This window comes from Hyla sarda, chromosome 10 (assembly GCF_029499605.1).
Source record: "Hyla sarda isolate aHylSar1 chromosome 10, aHylSar1.hap1, whole genome shotgun sequence".
Lineage (NCBI taxonomy): Eukaryota > Metazoa > Chordata > Amphibia > Anura > Hylidae > Hyla > Hyla sarda.
The window spans coordinates 31,857,182-31,877,993 of NC_079198.1; positions in this window are offsets into that span (position 1 = coordinate 31,857,182).

Sequence of the window (20,812 nt, forward strand, 5' to 3'; positions counted from 1 at the left end):
CCCTTTAGGCAGCACATATTTAGATCCCCCCTTTAGGCAGCACATATATTCCCCCATATTAGGCAGAACATAGTTAGAGCCCCCCTTTAGGCAGCACATAGATTCCCCCATATTAGGCAGCACATAGTTAGAGCACTCCTTTAGGCAGCACATAGTTAGAGCCCCCCTTTAAGCAGCACTTAGTGGGATTTGAACTCCAGCTCTGCAAGTCAGCAGTGCTAACCTCTGAGCCACCATGCTACCCTTACCATACATCTAATATGCACGGTTGCTAAAATGGACAGAGATGTCAGCAGCGAGTACCAGAAAAATTAGGCATGTACACATGGCTGAAAAATAAGAACAAGCGCATATCCAAGAGTCCAGAAGACTCTATAATACAGGATGGAGAAACAGAGAAAGAAATTATTTTCTAAATAAAATTTTTCATCAAATAAAGAAACAGAGTTCATCCCTCTCTGTATTTTATTTTTGAAAATTTAAGTAAAAAAAAATCACACGCAACAAGCGTTCCTTGGTTTAATGGTTAATACTCTGGAAAATTCAAGTTTAAATTATCAGAAAGTCCAGAAGACACTATGATGCAGGACGGTGAAAATCACAGAGAAATCCTTTTCAAAATAAAATTTTTCATCAAATCAAGATGAAAGCAGCAGCCGGAAAATTGCAGCAGCAGAAAAAGTGCAGCACCAGAGGACAGAAAAATTAGGCATGTACACATGGCTGGAAAATTTGGTATTGTCGCAGCGGCTGCTGTAGCAGCGGCCAGAAAAATTTCTGTTTGTTTTGCCAGGCAGAAAGTGCCCTAAAACATTTCGACTTGAACCCTAGTTGGTGGCGGATCAATCACGCAAGTCATCCGGCATTCAGAGGTAAAATACAGCAGCGTGTGGACCTTTTTTAGCCCAAGGCAGCTCATCTGATCAGGCCTTGTTCAATCAAATGTATCGCTCAGTGTCAGTCCCTTTGGTACCCATCCCTCATTCATCTTAAGAAAGGTGAGGTAATCTAGACTTTTTTGACCAAGGTGACTTCACTTCTCAGTGACAATACCCCCTGCTGCACTGAAGGTCCTTTCTGACAGTACACTTGAAGCGGGACAGGCCAGAAGTTCGAGCGCAAATTGGGATAGCTCAGGCCACAGGTCAAGCCGGCACACCCAGTAGTCAAGGGGTTCATCGCTCCTCAGAGTGTCGATATCTGGGGTTAAGGCCAGGTAGTCTGCTACCTGTCGGTCAAGTCGTTCTCTGATGTTCGACCCCGTAGGGCTGTGGCGATGCGTAGGACTTAAAAAGCTCCGCATGTCCTCCATCAACAGCATGTCTGTAAAGCATCCTGTCCTTGCCGGCGTGTTCGTGGGAGGAGGATTACTTTCACCTCTTCCCATGTTAAATTTCTGGTGTGCTGTGACATGACCTTTATACGCTGTGTACAGCATACTTCTTAATTTATTTTGGACCTTCTGAATCCTATCCGCCTTGCAGTAATGCGGTAACATGTCAGGCACTTTATGTTTATACCGGGGGTCTAGTAGCGTGGACACCCAGTACAGGTCGTTCTCCTTCAGCCATTTTATACGAGGGTCCCTCAACAGGCATGACAGCACCCCATTTGCACAAGGTTGGATGCCGAGCTACTCATGTCCCGTTCCACGTCCTCAGTGATGTCAGGGAAGGTATAATCTTCTTCCCCCCAGCCACGTACAACACCACGGGAGCCAGATAGGTGACAACGAGCACCCTGGGATGCCTGTTGTGGTTGGTCTTCCTCCTCCTCTTCAAAGTCACATTCCTCCTCTGACTCCTCTTCCTCACAATCCTCTTCCAGCGTTGCCGCAGGTCCAGCAAGCGATGCTGATAAGGCTGTTTCTGGTGGTTATGGTGACCACAACTCTTCCTCTTCACACTCATCTACTGCCTGATCCAGCACTCTTCGCAGGGCACGCACCAGGATGAAAACAAACGGTATGATGTCGCTGATGGTGCCTTTGGTGCAACTTACCAGGTCGTTCACCTTCTCAAAAGGACGCATGAGCCTACAGGCATTGCGCATGAGCGTCCAGTAGCGTGGCAAAAAAATTCCCAACTCCGCAGATGATGTCCTAGCACCCCAGTCATACAATTATTCATTTTTCTTGTTGGAGCAGGAGGTCGAACATTAGGAGTGTTGAATTCCAACGTGTCGGGCTATCGCAAATCAAGCGCCTCACTGGCATGTTGTTTCGCCGCTGGATATCTGACAAGTGCGCTATGGCCATGTAGGAACGCCTGAAATGGCCACACACCTTCCTGGACTTACTTCAGGACATCCTGTAAGCCAGGGTACTTATGCACAAAGCGTTGTACAATCAGATTACACACATGTGCCATGCACGGCACATGTGTCAACTTGCCCAACCCCAATGCCGCCAACAAATTTGTTCCGTTGTCACAAACCATCTTGCTGATCTCCAGTTGGTGCGGAGTCAGCCACTGATCCACCTGTGCGTTCAGGGCCGACAGGAGAGCTGGTGCTGTGTGACGCTCCGCTTTAAGGCAAGTCAACCCCAAGAGGGCGTGACACTGCTGTATCCGGGATGTGGAATAGCACCTTGGGAGCTGGGGGGGTGCCAGTGATGTGGAGCAAGACGCAGCAGTGGAAGAGGACTCGGCCGAGGAGGTTAGGGAAGAGGATGGAGTAGAAGGAGTAGAGGAGGTGGCAGCAGGCCTGCCTGCAAGTCGTGGCGGTGTCATCAACTCCTCTGCAGAGCCACACATTCCATGCTTGGCAGCCGTCACCAGGTTTACCCAATGTGCAGTGTAGGTGATATACCTGCCCTGACCATGCTTTGCAGACCAGGTATCAATGGTCAGATGGACCCTTGCCCCTGCACTGTGTGCCAGAGATGCCATCATTTCCTTTTGCACAATGGAGTAAAGGCTAGGGATTGCCTTTTGTGCAAAAACATTTCTGCCAGGTACCTTCCACTGCAGTGTCCCAATGGCTACAAATGTTTTAAAGGCCTCAGACTCCACCAGCTTGTATGGTAAAAGCTGGCGGGCTAGCAGTTCAGACAAGCCAGCTGTCAGACACCGGGCTAGGGGGTGACTTTGAGACATTGTCTTCTTGCGCTCAAACATCTCCTTGACAGACACCTGACTGTGGGTGGATGAGCAGGAACTGCTCAAGGCGAGAGACGGAGAGGCGGATGGTTGAGAGGTGGCAAGGAGGGCAGCAGTAGTTGACCTAGCTGAAGATGCTGGACCAGGAGGAGGATGGCGGCTTTGAGTTTGTGTGCTGCTTTTACTGATGTGTTGATCCCATAGGCGTTTGTGATGTGACATGTGCCTTCGCAAAGCAGTTGTACCTAGGTGGGTGTTGGACTTCCCACGACTCAGTTTCTTCTGGCACAGGTTGCAAATGGCCTCACTGTTGTCAGAGGCAGACACACCAAAAAAAGCCACACTGCTGAACTCTGCGATGACAGCATTCTGGTGGTGGCAACAGCATGCATTGATTGGCGTCCTGTCTGGCTGACCCCGGGTGCCGATGCTGTCTGACTGTGCCACTAGCTCCTTGCGACAACCTCCCCCTGCTTCCAACTCGTCTCCTCCTCCTCTCTGTCTCCCCATCTGAACTTTCCCCTGTTCTTCTTCTCTTCTAGCGGGCACCCACGTGACATCCACGGACACATCGTCATCATCAACACCTTCACCGCTATCTGACACCTCAAGAAAGGAAGCAGCAGCGGGTACAACATCATCATCACACCGTACATCCATGTGTGTAATGCTGTCTGACTGAGACATATCCCTGTTAACTACATCCTCTGGCAATAATGGTTGCGCATCACTCATGTCTTCAAACTGATGTGTAAATAACTCATCTGACGTATCAAGTAAAGCTGCTGTGGTGCTAGTGTTGGTGGTGGCGGCAGGCGGGCAAGTGGTAGCATGAGAGATGCCCGAAGCTAAGCTATAGGAGAAGGATGGTGTGTCAAGGTTCCGGGTGGAAACTGTAGAAGATAGCCAGTCAACTATGTCCTCAGAACTTTGGGGGTTCAGGGTAAGTGGCCTCTGAACACTGGGTATTATTCTAGAGCCAAAGGGAATCCCAGCACCACGACGGCCCCTGCGGGGTGGCCTCCCTCTGCCTGTCATTTTTTTTGGTTAAATTTGCACAAATGTCACACCAAATATGATTCGCACTAGGGTGACACAATTAGCCCTGCAGGCAAAAAAAAGTCACAACTGTGACATGAACTGACTGGTTTTATTTCACAGCCAAAAAAGGTATTTTTTTTTACTTGGCACAAGTGTCACATCAAATGTGATTTGCACTAGGGTGACACAATTCGCCCTGCAGGCAAAAAAAAAATCACAACTATGTCGTGAACTGACTGGTTTTATTTCACAGCCAAAAAAGGTATTTATTTTTTTTACTTTGCACAATTGTCACACCAAATGTGATTTCCACTAGGGTGACACAATTAGCCCTGCAGGTGAAAAAAAAAGTCACAACTGTGACGTGAACTGACTGGTTTTATTTCACAGCCAAAAAAGGTATTTTTTTTTACTTTGCACAAGTGTCACACCAAATGTGATTTGCACTAGGGTGACACAATTAGCTCTGCAGGCAAAAAAAAAAGTCACAATTGTGAAGTGAACTGACTGGTTTTCTTTCACAGCCAAAAAAGGTATTTTTTTATTTTATTTGCACAAGTGTCACACCAAATGTGATTTGCACTAGGGTGACACAATTAGCCCTGCAGGCAAAAAAAAAGTCACAACTGTGACGTGAACTGACTGGTTTTATTTCACAGCCAAAAAAGGTATTTTTTTTTTACATGGCACAAGTGTCACATCAAATGTGATTTGCACTAGGGTGACACAATTAGCCCTGCAGGCAAAAAAAAATCACAACTATGTCGTGAACTGACTGGTTTTATTTCACAGCCAAAAAAGGTATTTTTTTTTTTACTTTGCACAATTGTCACACCAAATGTGATTTCCACTAGGGTGACACAATTAGCCCTGCAGGTGAAAAAAAAAAGTCACAACTGTGACGTGAACTGACTGGTTTTATTTCACAGCCAAAAAAGGTATTTTTTTATTTTATTTGCACAAGTGTCACACCAAATGTGATTTGCACTAGGGTGACACAATTAGCCCTGCAGGCAAAAAAAAAGTCACAACTGTGACGTGAACTGACTGGTTTTATTTCACAGCCAAAAAAGGTATTTTTTATTTTTACTTGCACAAGTGTCACACCAAATGTGATTTCCACTAGGGTGACAATGAGCAAAAAAGGTTGCCAGCGGAGTTCCCCTTTTAAGCAAAGGTCCCCAACCAGGGTGCCACCAGCAGTTGCAAGACACACGGACTGAACTTATAGCCCTTTTAATACTGTAGTTAGTTGCTTGAAGGAAATTAAGTTTTACACCGGAGTACCCATTTTAACCAGCGGTTCCCTCCCAACCAGGGTGCCTCCAGCTGTTGCAAGACACATGGACTGATATTTGAGCCCTAAAAAGGGCTTTTTTGGGTGCTGTCCTTAAAGCAGACTAGTGCTTTAGGAGTAGAGTGGACCCTGAATACATCACCTAGCAGCAACCTAGCTATCGCTTTCCCTATTACAGCAGGAGCAGCTTCTCTGTCCCTCCACTTTCTAAGCCTGCAGCATGCCGAATGGCGTCCGTGCAGAAGGTAGGAGGGTCTGGAAGGGAGGGACTGCTGCTGATTGGCTGTAATGTGTCTGCTGACTCTGACTAGCAGGGTCAAAGTTTACCGCAATGTTAAAGTATAGGGGGCGGATCGAACTTCACATATGTTCACCCGGCGATGCGAACGCGAACATGCTAAGTTCGCCGGGAACTGTTCGCGGGCGAACAATTCGCGACATCTCTACTCCTGTATAGTATACACTGGTACACTCTGCACCCCTGTATACTATACGGCCAGGGGAGGTGAATAGTGACATATTAACATCATACTTATTATCATTATCATCAATGCTGACCAGCCAGTAAACAAAGACTAATATCACTACTCTGTAGGGTGTAATAATACCATCAAACCATAACCACATGTTACCATGCCAACTATATATTACCAACACATAATACCACCATACTGTATCTAAATAAAAATCATTGTACCCAGACCAATATTATCAATAATACCCCTATACAAGGGATAATCTGGCATGCTAGGAATACACATTACCATCACATAGGGACTGAATAACACAGCCATACTGGTACTAAATAAGACACATTAAATATAGACCAATATTTCTTTATATAGTGACCATAATAGTAATCATATAGGAGTAGATCCCAAGTCTGTAGGTAATTACAGTGCAGTTATATTCACTGATTCATGGGGGACTTCTACTCTGAACGGCATCACGACAGAGTGATGACTTGTTCCAGCCGTGACTTGTTTCTGCAGAATCTAACGTAAAACCATTCCACCTTTCAAAGTCACCACATTTAATCCCCCAAATGATAATAATGCCCCCTTGGGGCCCTGCACAGTAAAAGAGGATAGGCAGCAGGGGTCAAGTCCTGGAAAAAAAAAGTGTGGGAACTCACCCAAGTGTGGGAACCCCCCTCGCGACATCACGTTTCGCTGTTACGCTCCCGGGGACGGGCTGTGACATCACAAGGAACGAAGCCGTGAAGTCATGATACTCCGGCCCTGTATCGCCAGTCATTATGCACAGAGCGAGTTTGCTCTGTGCAGTGATGACAGCGGGGTGCCACAGCCGAGATCTAGGGGGTCCTCAGCGGCGGGACCCCTGCAATCAGACATCTTATCCCATATCCTTTGGATAGAGGATAAGATGTCTAGGGGACGAGTGCCCCTTTTAGTACCAGGGAACTAAGATGTATATTTACATCCAATGGGGGAGATTTATTAAAAGCTGTGCAGAGGATAAGTTGACCAGTTGCCCATAGCAACCGATCAGATCGCTTCTTTATTTTTTTAAAAGGCCTCTGAAAATGAAAGCAGCGATCTGATTGGTTGCAATGGGCAACTGCTCCACTTTTCCTCTGCACAGGTCTTTATATATCTCCCCCAATGTTCTTAACGGGTTATCATTCAATAATACACTGTAACCAAAACCTCCTTATGTCCCTATCATCATGATAACAAACTGTAAGAAACCTCCTCATGTGATCTTCTTAGAACTGGGGTGACACACTGTAACAAACTCCCTCCCCATGTAATCTCCTTACTACTGGGGTGACACACTGTAACAAACCTCCTTCTCATGTAATCTTCTTAGAACTGGGGTGACACACTGTAACAAACTCCCTCCCCATGTAATCTCCTTACTACTGCGGTGACACACTGTAACAAACCTCCTCCTCATGTAATCTCCTTACTACTGGGGTGACACACTGTCACAAACCTCCTCCTCACGTAATTTCCTTACTACTGGGGTGACACACTGTAACAAACCTCCTCCTCATGTAATTACCTTACTACTGGGGTGACAAACTGTAACAAACCTCCTCCTCACGTAATTTCCTTACTACTGGGGTGACACACTGTAACAAACCCCCTCCTCATATAATCTCCTTACTACTTGGGTGACACACTGTAAAAAACCTCCTTCTCATGTAATCTCCTTACTACGGGGGTGACAAACTGTAACAAACCTCCTCCTCATGTATTGTCCTTACTACTGGGGTGACACACTGTAACAAACCCCCTCCTCATGTAATCTCCTTACTACTTGGGTGACACACTGTAACAAACCCCCTCCTCATCTAATCTCCTTACTACTGAGGTGACACACTGTAAACAACAACAAAAAACGTGATCTCAAATGGCTGGAAGTGCTCAACCCCAAATGCAATTGTGCATTTTTACAGGGGGAGCAGATCCTGCCCTTGTAGTCCGTTGCTAGGGGCGATCCCCAGCATAAAAATGCATACAATGGAGGATGCCTGCAGCGGACTACAAGTGCCACAATAGAATCCTACACCAGATAACCAGTGTGGATGTGTAACAATTAGAATAATACAATACAGGAATATGGGTGCACTACTGTGGTAGATGTATACAATGACATTGGCTATCCCTCAACACTGATGTTAAAATTGAGACATTTGCCAGTGTATCCTTATATGAAGGACACACCAGAGCCCGCACACCAACGCCAAGGTTTCTCAAATGGCGCGGGACCTAACGCTAACCTACCTGTGCGTGATAAGCAAAAACCAGGGGCCAGTGGGCAATTACAGCAGCATAAGGCCGACATGCAGCCTGCTCCCAGTTCCCTCCAGTGTGACTGAGCACACATACAATGGGAGGAGGGAGAGACAGGCTACAAGCCCCAACCAAGTTGGCTGATATAGGTGCATGACCTCACAAGTGCAACCTTAATGCTGCCTGGAAAATGTTTAAGGCGCATTAACATATGGAGTTTACACACCTCCAAGTATAAGTGTTGAGGGATGGCCAATGTCATTGTATACATCTACCACAGTAGTGCACCTAAATTTCTGTATTGTGACACACTGTAACAAACCTCCTGCTCATATACTCTCCTTACTACTGGGATGACACACTGTAACATACCCCCTCCTCATGTAATCTCCTTACTACTGGGGTGGCACACTGTAACAAACCTCCTCCTCATCTAATCTCCTTACTACTGAGGTGACACACTGTAACAAACCTCCTCCTCATGTAATCTCCTTACTACTGGGGTGACACACTGAAACAAACCTCCTCCTCATGTAATCACATTACTACTGGGGTGACAAACTGTCACAAACTTCCTCCTCATGAAATCACATTACTACTGGGGTGACACACTGTAACAAACCTCCTTCCATGTAATTACCTTTCTGGGGTGACATGTGACATGTCTCCTCCAGCTCAGCCCTGCCTCCTCCAAAGCATCACACAGGTACTTAAGCCACGATCTTTCCTCTCCTCCACAGGTAAGCTCCGCCCCCAACATGTGATGGTGACATCATCACAAGTCCTACATCTCCAGCATCTAGAAGTCTAGGCCGGGGGAGGAGACGGAGGGAGGGTAAGAATAATTCAGAGGTCGGTCCTGCAGGACTAATGTAACAGGGACGGCGTTCCTCCTGTGGAAAAAGCAAAGGAACGCCGTTCCTGCAGGACTCGAGCCCTGGTAGGCAGGTATGTCCCGCATTAGGTAGGGAGGTTGCCCCTTATGTATATATGTCCATCGCCCCCCCCCCCACATTTAGGACATTTTCCCATTTGACCCATTTCCCATTTCACCCAGTAGGCAGGCTGCCCTACCTCCTAGGCAGATATCTCCCCTCATTAGGAAGGTAAATCCCCCCCATAAGGCAGGAAGTTCCCCCAGTAGGCAGGGATTTTCCCTCAAAAGGCAGGCAGTAACCCGTTAGACAGGTAGTTCCCTCAGTAGACAGATAGTTCCCCTGATTGGGTATTTCCCCCAAGTAAGGAGGCAGTGCCCCATTAGCCAGCTAGTTACCCCATTAAGCAGTAGGCAGGAAATCCCCACTTTGTGCCAGATTAAAAAAATATATATACTTACCTTCTCTTCCACACACCAATCCAAAATGCAAAAAAAGCTTTGGGGTTTGAGCCCGAGGTGACCAGCATGACCTTCCACATTATGATCCACCTGGTGAATCAGGGGCTACTGCTAAGGCAGGTATGCTACTGTTTGGTCCTACATCTTTCTTTACCATTTTGACCTTGCTTGACTATTGTGAAATTGTCCATTGCTACAAAAAAAAAAAAAAAGCATTTGCTTCTTCACGTTTCCCCCGCATGTTTCTGTATAAACTATCCAGAGGATGAAGCACTGGACCACCAAACACCTACTGAAGTCATATGGCCAAAAAAATTCTAGGCCCTAAATAAAGTTGTGGTAAAAAAGGGGTTCTATAGGTGAAACATGTACTTTACAGTTTAACTCCTTCTCTGAGAAACTCAGATCCAGTGCAAATTCACCACATTTACATTGTTTGTAAGGTTGAAAAAAGACAGTCCATCAAGTTAAACCTAAACCCTACTGTGTTGATCCAGAGGAAGGCAAGAAACCCCATGTGGCTGATGCCAATTGCCCCATTGACAGAGGAAAAATTCCTTCCTGACCCCAAAATGGCACAAGTGTTCAAGTATCATCATTGAGTTGTGAGATATTCCATTATATCTGATCATACATTGGGAATAACGCTTCTGAATCTATTCCATTGTGGTAGCATCTTATAGACTGTGTTTTCTGTAAATGAGACTGTCTTACAGAATCGCATACATTAGTCCATGGTTGCATTTTCATTTTCCTTTTTACTGTGTTACTGTGCAAGTTCCTCTACCACAAAATAGGCTGAACTTGTCTTAATTTCAAGAACGTGTTCAAGAGTTAGTTCCATGAACGGCAGGATGAAATCTGTAGTCCTCTTCATGTTCACAATTACCAGTAAGTTTTGTGCTTTTTCTTATTTTTGGAGTGGGACAACCTCAGAAATGTATCAATGTTAAAGTAAATTCAGAGATTTGGGTATTTAGTTCTGTTAAATATCTGAAGAGTATATATCATGTAACATTTACATTTCCTTTACATGTAAAGTCACAAGATTTTCAGAAAGATTTACAATTGTAATGTGGGGTTTTCCCTATTAGCATTTTATCCAATATTTTTTCCACCAGATTTACTAATTTAGCGCACTGATGAGAAGTAGCACAGTGCACTTAAATAAGGTTTATACAAATGACTAACAGATAAAGTATGATCCCCAAAAAATTGCAGTAATTTTCTGACCACTTTATGATTAGTGGAAAAAAATATTCCTGTGTAGATTTCTATAATAATAATATAAAAAAAAAAAAACCTGCAGACACGCCAATCTTATTGGGTTAGAAAGGCAATTTGTTGTATTTTTTTTTAGGTTTCTTCTTGTAAAGTGTTACAATTTGCCAGCAGCTTGAATCAGAAAAACGTGGGCCCAATTTTGTGTTGCAAAAGTGGACACAAAATTTTCCACAGGGGAATAGTAAGATTGGGCCACTATGTCAAGTCAAAAACTATAGGACATAAGGGAATTGTCATGTCGGTTCTAATCAGACATCTCTCACTTGTTCTTCTAGTTACTAATTTATGAAAACTTGTGCAGAGAAACAGTGGCGCAGTAACCGATAGCAACCAACCATTGCTCCTATAATTTTTAACCCCTTAAGGACCAAGCCTATTTTGACCTTAAGGACCAGGCCAATTTTATTTTTGCATTTTCGTTTTTTCCTCCTCGTCTTCGAAAAATCGTAACTCTTTTATATTTTCCTCCACAGACTAGTATGAGGGCTTTTTTTTATGCGCGACCAGCTGTCCTTTTAACATAAAATGTATGGCGCAGCCAAAAAAATACTATTTGTGTGGGGAATTTAAAAAGAAAACTGCAATTTTGAAAATGTTGGAAGGTTTCCTTTTTTACACTGTACAATTGGCAGTAAAAATGACGTGTGTTCTTTATTCTGTGGGTCAATACGATTAAAATGAATCCCATGATTACATTCTTTTCTATTATTGTTGTGCTTAAAAAGAAATCGCTAACTTTTTAACCAAATTAGTATGTTTAAAATCCTTCTATTTTGACAATCTATAACTTTTACATTTTGGCAGTATGAGGGCTCATTTTTTATTGACAATACATTTGTTGATATAAAACTTTTATAAATTAAGTTATAAACTTTTTTTTTAATAAAATGTGACAAAAAAGCAGCAATTTAGCATTTTTTAGTTTTATGTTCACGCTGTTCACCATATGGCATCAATAACATAATATTCTTATAGTTCGGACATTTAAGCACGCGGCGATACCAAATATGTGTATTAATTTTTTTTTTTTTTACACTTTATAGGGGTAAAATGGGACAAAAGGACATTTAAAATTTTTATTGGGGGAGGGGATTTTTTTTTAACTTTTATTTTTACACTTTAACAATCCCCATAGGGGATTATTTATAGCAATCCTTTGATTGTACTTTGTAATTATGTCACATATTTTACCATAAAATTGACTTCACACCCAAACAATTATTTTTTGTGTGAGGAAATAAAAAAAAAAAACATTTTGCAAATGTTTACAGGGTTTGTTTTTATACTGTACACTTTACGGTAAAAATGGCATGTTTCCTTTACTCTGTGTGTCGATATGATTAAAATAATACCCATGTTTACATTCTTTTCTATTATTGTACCAGTTTTTAAAAAAACTCACTTTTTTTCACAATATAAGTATGTTTAAAATTGTCCTACTTTGACCACCTATAACCTTTTCATTTTTCTGTAAAAGGGGCTGTATGAGGGTAAATTTTTTGTGCCGTGATCTTTATTTATTTTTTTTTTTTTACAGATCCATTTTTATATTTTAAAATGTGATGTGACCAAAATCCAGCTATTTTTGACTTTTACACAGTTCCCTGTACGGAATAATTTACATTATATTTTGATAGTTTGGAGATTTATGCACACGGCAATATCACATATATTTATTCATTTTCATTTTTATAATTTTTATGCTTAACCCCTTGGGAACGGAGGGTTTTTCCTTTTTTGCACTTTAGTTTTTTCCTCCTCACCTTTTAAAAATCATAACCCTTTCAATTTTGCACCTACAGAGCCATATGATGGCTTTTTTTTTTTGGCACCACCAATTCTACTTTGTAATGACATCAGTCATTTTACCCAAAAATCTACGGCAAAAGCAAAAAAAAAAATCATTGTGCGACAAAATTGAAAAAAAAAATGCATTTTGTTACTTTTGGGGGCTTCCGTTTCTACACAGTAAATTTTTTTTGGTAAAAATAACACCTTCTCTTTATTCTGTAGGTCCATACAATTAAAATGATCCCCTACTTATATAGGTTCGATTTAGTCTTCTGGAAAAAATCATAACTACATGCATGAAAATTAATACATTTAAAATTGTCATCTTCTGACCCCTATAACTTATTTACTTTTTTGTGTACGGGGCGGTAAGCGGGCTTATTTTTTTGCGCTGCGATCTGAAGTTTTTATCGGTATCACTTTTGTTTTGATCTGACTTTTTGACCACTTTATATTCCTTTTTTTATGGTATAAAAATTGATCACATTTTTTTTTTTGCACGTATGCCATTGACCGTGCGGTTTAATTAACAATATATTTTAATAGTTCGGACATTTACGCAAGTTACACTGTTTTTAAAAAAATTGAGAAAAGGGGGGCTATTCAAACTTTTATTAGGGGAGGAGTTAAATTATCTTTATTGGGTGGTCCCGATCAGCAAGACTGAGCTACCGGGAAGCATATTTTTTAAATTTGATCACCGTGTCTAAAGGGTTAATAGCGCACGTCACCGTGATCAGTGCCAGCTGTTGTTAGAGGCCGGGCCTGACCCGTTATGACGCTATGAGTAAAATGGAGGAAAGCGGCATTTAAAATTTTTGTTGGGGGAGGGGCTTTTTCAAATTTTTGAAAACTTTTTTTTTAACATTTATTTTACACTTTTTAAATCCCCGTAGGGGAGAATCTATAGCAATTATTAGATTGCTAATACTGTTCAGTGATCAGTGTTATCAGAGATCTACTTCTCTGATCTGCTCGATGTCAGAACAGAGAAAAAAAAAGAGGCGGAGGCAGGTGAGGGAACCTCCAGATCAGCCATTTAAAGCGTTGCACTGTCGCAGATGTCGTGACCTGTTTTGACCACAGCATCTGCAGGGTTAATGGCGTGCATCAGCGCGATCACTGATGTCCGCCTTTATCAGTGAGTCCCTGGCTGCTGATAGCAGCTGGGACCTACTGTGCATGATGCAAACACCATTCCGATGCTCGCGTCATCTATAGGATGTAGATGTACGTCCTGGTGCACCAAGTCCCATCATACATTTAAGTGGATATGTGCAGCTGCTCCACTGCCCCTCTGCGCAGGTTTTGATAAATTTCCCCCACAGTTTGTATTGGCAGTCGCTGAGCACTGCAGAATGGTTCCATAGAAACATAAGAATTTCGTGGGAGGTGGTTCTCTAAGGGATTAATTATGTGGATAAGTGTAATTTAGGGTGGTATTAGATGGGCAATGTACTGTCCGATACAAGTGCCAATCAACTAGATCGGCATTGGTAATGGTGCAGGCCAAGCAAATGATCACTGGAACTGATCACTGCTGTTCGGCCAATAATTTCCTGTTATAGGACCCTATGTCAGAGGGAACAAAACTCCTAGGTTGCTGGTGCCAATGTTAAAACTCATTGGGTGAGATTTACTGAGTCGCACAAATTATGCCACAAAATTAAGAACACACAGTGCGCTAAACTTTGTGAATGTTTTAGACCTGTTTTGCACATCTCAATAGTAATTAAAGCTATTTAGAAAGTGGTAAACCTAAATACTTTGATAACTCCAGTCCCAGCCATATAACCAGTGCTCAAGTTCCGCAGGAATGCATGGGAATGGAGCTCCTGCATTTTCTTCATAGCAGGAACACTGTTCCCATTAGCAGAAGTCCTGCAGGACCAGCCCTTAAAGGAGTAGTCCAGTGGTGATTCAGTGGTGAGCAACTTATCCCCTATCCTAAGGATAGGGGATAAGTTGCAGATCGCGGGGGGTCCGACCGCTGGGGCCCCCCGCGATCTCCTGTACGGAGCCCCGACAGCCCGCGGGAAGGGGGCGTGTCGACCTCCGCACGAGGCGGCGGCCGACACGCCCCCTCAATACAACTCTATGGCAGAGCCGAAGCGCTGCCTTCGGCAATCTCCGGCTCTGCCATAGAGATGTATTGAGGGGGCGTGTCGGCCGCCGCCTCGTGCGGGGGTCGACACCCGCTATCTCGGCGGAGAGCCGGGGCCCCGTACAGAGAGATCACAGGGGGCCCCAGCGGTCGGACCCCCCGCGATCTCAAACTTATCCCCTATCCTTAGGATAGGGGATAAGTTTTTCACCACTGGACTACCCCTTTAAGGGGAAATCTTTGGTAAGTTCCCACACTTTTTTTTTGCCAGGACTTGACCCCTGCATATAACCCTTTCAATACTGTCAATACTGAGGCTCCATCTGTACCCCACCAATGTAAAAACATTTTTTGAAAATACTAAACAAATTAAAAATAAATAGAAAACCCAACACCCTTTTTCCCATGAATCCCTTGCTACTGCAGGCAGTTTTCGACCTGCAGTCAATGTAGCTTCACTGAGGCTTCCTTTTGGCGGGATATGTTGCATTTTGCAATGGCACCATTCCTAGGTATGTTTACCTTATTGATATACTTTTATTAACTAGGGGAGAATGGCAAAAAAGTGAGTTCCACTGCTGTTCACCTATCACCATAAGAAACACAATACATTTATTCTTCAGTTCAATATGATTATGGCAATACCAAATCGATAATATTTTTTTTTGTTTCAATATTTTACTATTTTTGCGCTATAAAATAATTTGCTTATGCATTGCCATATTCTGAAAGCCATAATGTTTTTTGTTCCATCAGTGGCCATTTTTGTCAAGCAAACTGTAGTTTTTACTGGTACCAGATCGGGGTACATATACCTTTTTGATTTCTTTATAGTATGGGTATTTTTTAGGCGGGATGAAGAAAAGTAGCAATTCTGGCACAGTTTTTTTATGTCTTTACCTTATGCTGATGGCATTCTCCATTGTGGTGTAAAAATGTATTAGTTTGTATACTTCGCGTTGGTATAGATTATATCGCTAGACTATAGTTTTTTGTTTGTTTTTTTGCTTTTTTCAAAAAACAGAATTTTTTTTTTTTAAGGATTGCACCACATTGGCAGGTCAAAGTAGTCTTATATACAATGCATCAAATTGCATTGGAGTGCCATGGGCTGATAAAAGGAGCCGACTCCTTCTGCCTAAACACTTCAATCCTGTAATTGCTGTCAATAGCAGCATCCAGGGGATTAAAAAAACAAGCCCCCAACAGCCCCTTTGACTAAAAAAATTTAAAAAGTTAAGACAACACAAGTGTTTTTTTTTTTAAAGTTAGATGGTAGAAGCTAAAAGTGAATATAATTTTACGTAAAGTTAATAAAACATAGCGATAATGTATATACAGTATTTTACAGATCCACAGGAATTTTTTTAATGATATATATATATATATATATATATATATATATATATATATATATATATATATATATATATATATATATATATATGTATATACAGGATGGGGAACACCCTTAAAAAAGGGAAATTTGTGTTTTTGATTTATACTGACTACAAAATATTGGAATAATAAATAAATAAATAAAATCCCTGTACACTTAACATTTAAAGTTATAGCCCAGAAATACAAAACAAGATTTTTTTTAAATGTTTTTCTTGTGTAATAGTTGTAAAGCATACAAAATAATATACAAATTTGGTTTAAGTGCAATCGTATATGCTTAAATTAAAGATAATGGGGGATTTTTTTTATTTATTTATTTTTTGTAACGTCGCAGATGTGGTGTAAAAATTGTGTTTTTACATGAAAATGTGCAACTTTTTAAAAAATATGCTGCTTGCACCAAAGGGGCAGAAAGGGAACAATTTGTCATAGCAAATGTCTCAGAAATCTAAGCAAGCTCAGATATTGGAAATTTTTATAAAATGTATGAAAGCACTGTGGACCGTGTAAAATTCTAAAAAGTAGAAGACTTAAAATGTTCCTGTCATTTAGAAACATTTTTTGACACATCAGACACATGCCAAAATATTTGATAACTCAGGGTCTGAGTGTTTAGACCCCGATTGATCTCTAGATATTACCAAGAGAAGTGTGCAGGTGCATGCTTCAGTCCCCGGCTGACTATGATCTCCATCCAGCAGCACTAGTACTATTATAAGTCTAAGGGTCCAGTCCAGTGCAGCTGCAAGGAGATTGTCACCAGCCGGAGAGTGAAGTGAGCTTCTCCTGGTAATAACTAGAGATCAGTTAGGGTCCAAAAACTTAGACCCTGATCAATCGAAACTTTTGACATCTCTATCTGATGTGTCAAAAGTTCTTTTTCTAAATGACAGGGACATTTTAACAAATAATGGCCAGATAAAGAAGGCATATTGTAAATGTTAGTTTTTGACTAAATTGTGTGGTATGTCTTCTACACAGAGAAATTAAAACTTTGAAGATTGTGATTTTTACATTTGTGTCGAATTTTTTTTACAAATAAGCACAGGATGTATCCTCCAAAATTATCTACTAACAAAGTATAATGTGTCAGAAAAGAAATATCTCAGGATTAGTTGATTAAGTAAAAGCCTTAGATACATTTTTCCATATAAAGTGGTATATCGATTTGCAAAATATTTCTGTGATGGGAAGGGGATAAATATGTGCACCATGTATCGCCACAAAATATAAGTATGTTTACATATGCCAGCCATGAGGTGTCATAAGTAACAGATAAGACCTAACACCAACATATAACATTTTTCATGCTACATGTTTTTTTTTTATTTATTTCTTTTTATTTATTTCTTAAAATTTGCATTGTTTTTTACGGGTTCTTAAATGCCTGTATTTTTTAGTCAGTAACAGTCAATGACATGTGGAACAGAATCACAGACTGGAATAGTGGTTAGTAAGTCTAGAGTCAGTACCTGATAGTAAGAACCCCAAAACGCAGTTCAAAGAGTTCACAAACAAAAATCAGGTCATGCCCAACTAGACAAGTGTTAATAACATATGGAAAATGATTTAAGGATTTTTCTTTGAAGATTTTTTCGGCCATTATGAAAACTGTGTAAAACAGGTGGCGTGGCTTTTATCGTGACTATCTTGGGATAGCCAGCATATATCCACCTCAGGCAATTGACCACTCTACTTCACTTACATGTATAGGGTAATAATGTTACTCAGGTAAAACTTTACAATATTACAGATTAGGAATAACATTTTATGCATTTTGGGGTACCACCCTTCTTCAGGAAAGAAAACACAATCAGATGAAGAACAACAAGATATTGTAAATGCTTCCATCTCTTCATTTTCCAAAATCTTAACCATGAGAGGTAAACAAGAATACATGTAGGAATCGGTAAAGCTGAAAAACACTTTTTAGCAAACTAAAAACTCATGTACTGTATACAACAGTCATAAGGAAAAAAAAACAGGTCTCAGGTCTATGGAACAGTCATAAAATACAGATATGTTTGAAATAACATATACAGTGAGCAATATATTGTCACAAGCAGTGCAGCCACCTAGAGCACTCTCTTGAGGGAGGTGCTGCTCTGCTGCAAGAAATTTAGCTAACCAGGATTCCTAACCACCCGCTCACAGCCAGCACCACTTCCCCCTGAAGGAAACCCAATTCCCCTCCCTCTCCATAATTATCATACTTCAGCCTGACAGAGGAGCCCTGTACCACTGCATGCAGTGCTCCTCCTCTCTGAGGCACACAGGCGCAATCACCCAGGTCAGGTTTGTCTAGCATCCTGACAGTGCGAGTGCACCCACCACAACCATAATAATTAACATTCCCCCCGCAGTGCAATTGCGTGAGGGGGGTAGGGGCGATCCACTGTGGAGGTAGCCGGAGAGCTTACCTCTCATCCATGGCTGCCGTGGATCTGTATTTGATTGAGCTTGTCTGGAGCAGGCTCAACCAAACAAGCACAGATCACACAGATAAATGGTCTTCTATGTAACTGCATCGATCTGTGTGAGGAATCTAATGATTTTTTCTTAAAGTCCCCCAAGGGACTAATAAAGTGTTAAAAGAAAAAGTTTATTAAAAGTTTAAAAAAACACACATTATCCCATTCCATCCTTTTTTCCCATTTTCCATACAAAAAACTTGAAAATATAATAAAAATAAGCGTATTTGGTATTGGCGAGTGCATGATTGTCTGAACTATAAAAATATAATATTATATATCCTGTACGGTCACTGACTTTAACGTAAAAAAAAACTAATTGTGTTATTTTATAACATCTTATCCCAGAAAAACTAAGTAAAACGTTATAAAAAAAATGTTAATGTTATAGGGGTCAGAATTTTTTTTTTTTTAAATCTAAAAAGTTTAGAATTTTTGATTAGTAAAACATGACAGAAACTAAACAAATGTGGTATTTGTCAGGTTGACCTAAAGTATCACAATAACATGTAAGTCTGACCACAAGGTAAATGGTGTAAAAAAAAATAAAACTCCCAAATTTGCTAAATTGCATTTTTTTTTTTATTTGAAGCATATGTTTTGGAAAAATGAAAGATGTTTTTAAAAAGTACATTTATCCTCACAAAAAAACAATAAATAAACTAATAAAGACCTTATTTTCATACTATTTTGGTTAAAAGTTATTTTGCGTCCCAGGACAAGTGGATTTTCATGAAGGACAAGTAGACTGTGCTCCGCTTTAGTCCCCTGGACAAGTAGTATTTTATAAAATTTCATGACCCCCTGGGGTTGTTACAGTGTGTCCCCCCAGTAGTAAGGTGATTTTATGAGAAAGGGCTTTGTTACAGTGTGTTCCCCAATAATAATGAGGGGCGTGTCAAAGGGTGGAGACAATGGGCATGGTCAGGGAGGCAAAATTAGCTTTTGCCTAGGGTGGCAAAAATCCTTGCACCAGCCCTGGTTACAAGTAAATTGATGTAAGTAATAGAGTAATGGAGTCATACATTTCCAGTTATTGTTCTAATCAATTTAGAGGCCAACAAGACATGACCAATGACAACTGGGCAACAGTTTGTAATTCTTGCTCCCACTTATTTTATATGATTGATTTGCCTTCGTACATGGTTGAATAAAAAAGTTATAAAATAGAGAAAACCCTTTTATTGAAGGAATAGAGTAAGCGTAAAACCGGAATGCACTAAGATGGGGTAACACAATATCCATTCTGTTAAGTATGGCATATTTGTAAATATTTATAGAAATCATAGCAGGAAGAGAGTTATCATGAGAGAAGTTGTTGTCTTATAAACATCTAGTTCTCCATCTCAGGAGGTTAATGCTATTAATGTGTGGTGTATTTGTTAAAAGGTATTGTCTGGTGCTCGTGGAATCTATCAGGCTAAGTACTGTACATTAAAGAGGTAGTCTGCCGACAGGCATCTTATTCCCTATCCAAAGCATAGGGAATAAGATATCTGATTGCAGGGGTCCCACCAGCGATCTCCGTGCAGCACCCACGCAGCACCAAAACACCTGCAAGATGACCACTTTTTTGCTCACAGTGATGCACTGGCTACGCATGCCTCCAGACCTAAACCCTATTGAGCATCGGTGGGGCATCCCAAAACGGAAAGAGGGAGAACAAGGTCTCTAACATCCACCAGCTCCTAGATGTCGTCATGGAGGAGTGGAAGAGGACTCTAGTGATAACCTGTAAAGCTCTGGTGAACTCCATGCCCAAGAGGCTTAAATGGGCACTGTCGGATACAAAAACTTTTGATATGTTGTAAAGCATGCAAAACCAATAGGTTTTGTAATTTATTTAATTAGAACATTTTCAGGATTTCATACTGACAAAGCCAGTCAAACAACTGATCCCCTTGCCTGCTTGGACACATACAGTGGGGATCAAAAGTTTGGGCACCCCAGGTAAAAATGTGTATTAATGTGCATAAATAAGCCAAGGAAAGATGGAAAAATCTCCAAAAGGCATCAAATTACAGATTAGACATTCTTATAATATGTCAACAAAAGTTAGATCTTATTTCCATCATTTACACTTCCAAAATAACAGAAAACAAAAAAATGGCATCTGCAAAAGTTTGGGCACCCTGCAGAATTTATAGCATGCACTGCCCACTTTGCAAAGCTTAGACCTGCCAGTGTCATGGATTTAAATAGTTCCTTTATATGGTAGAAAGTA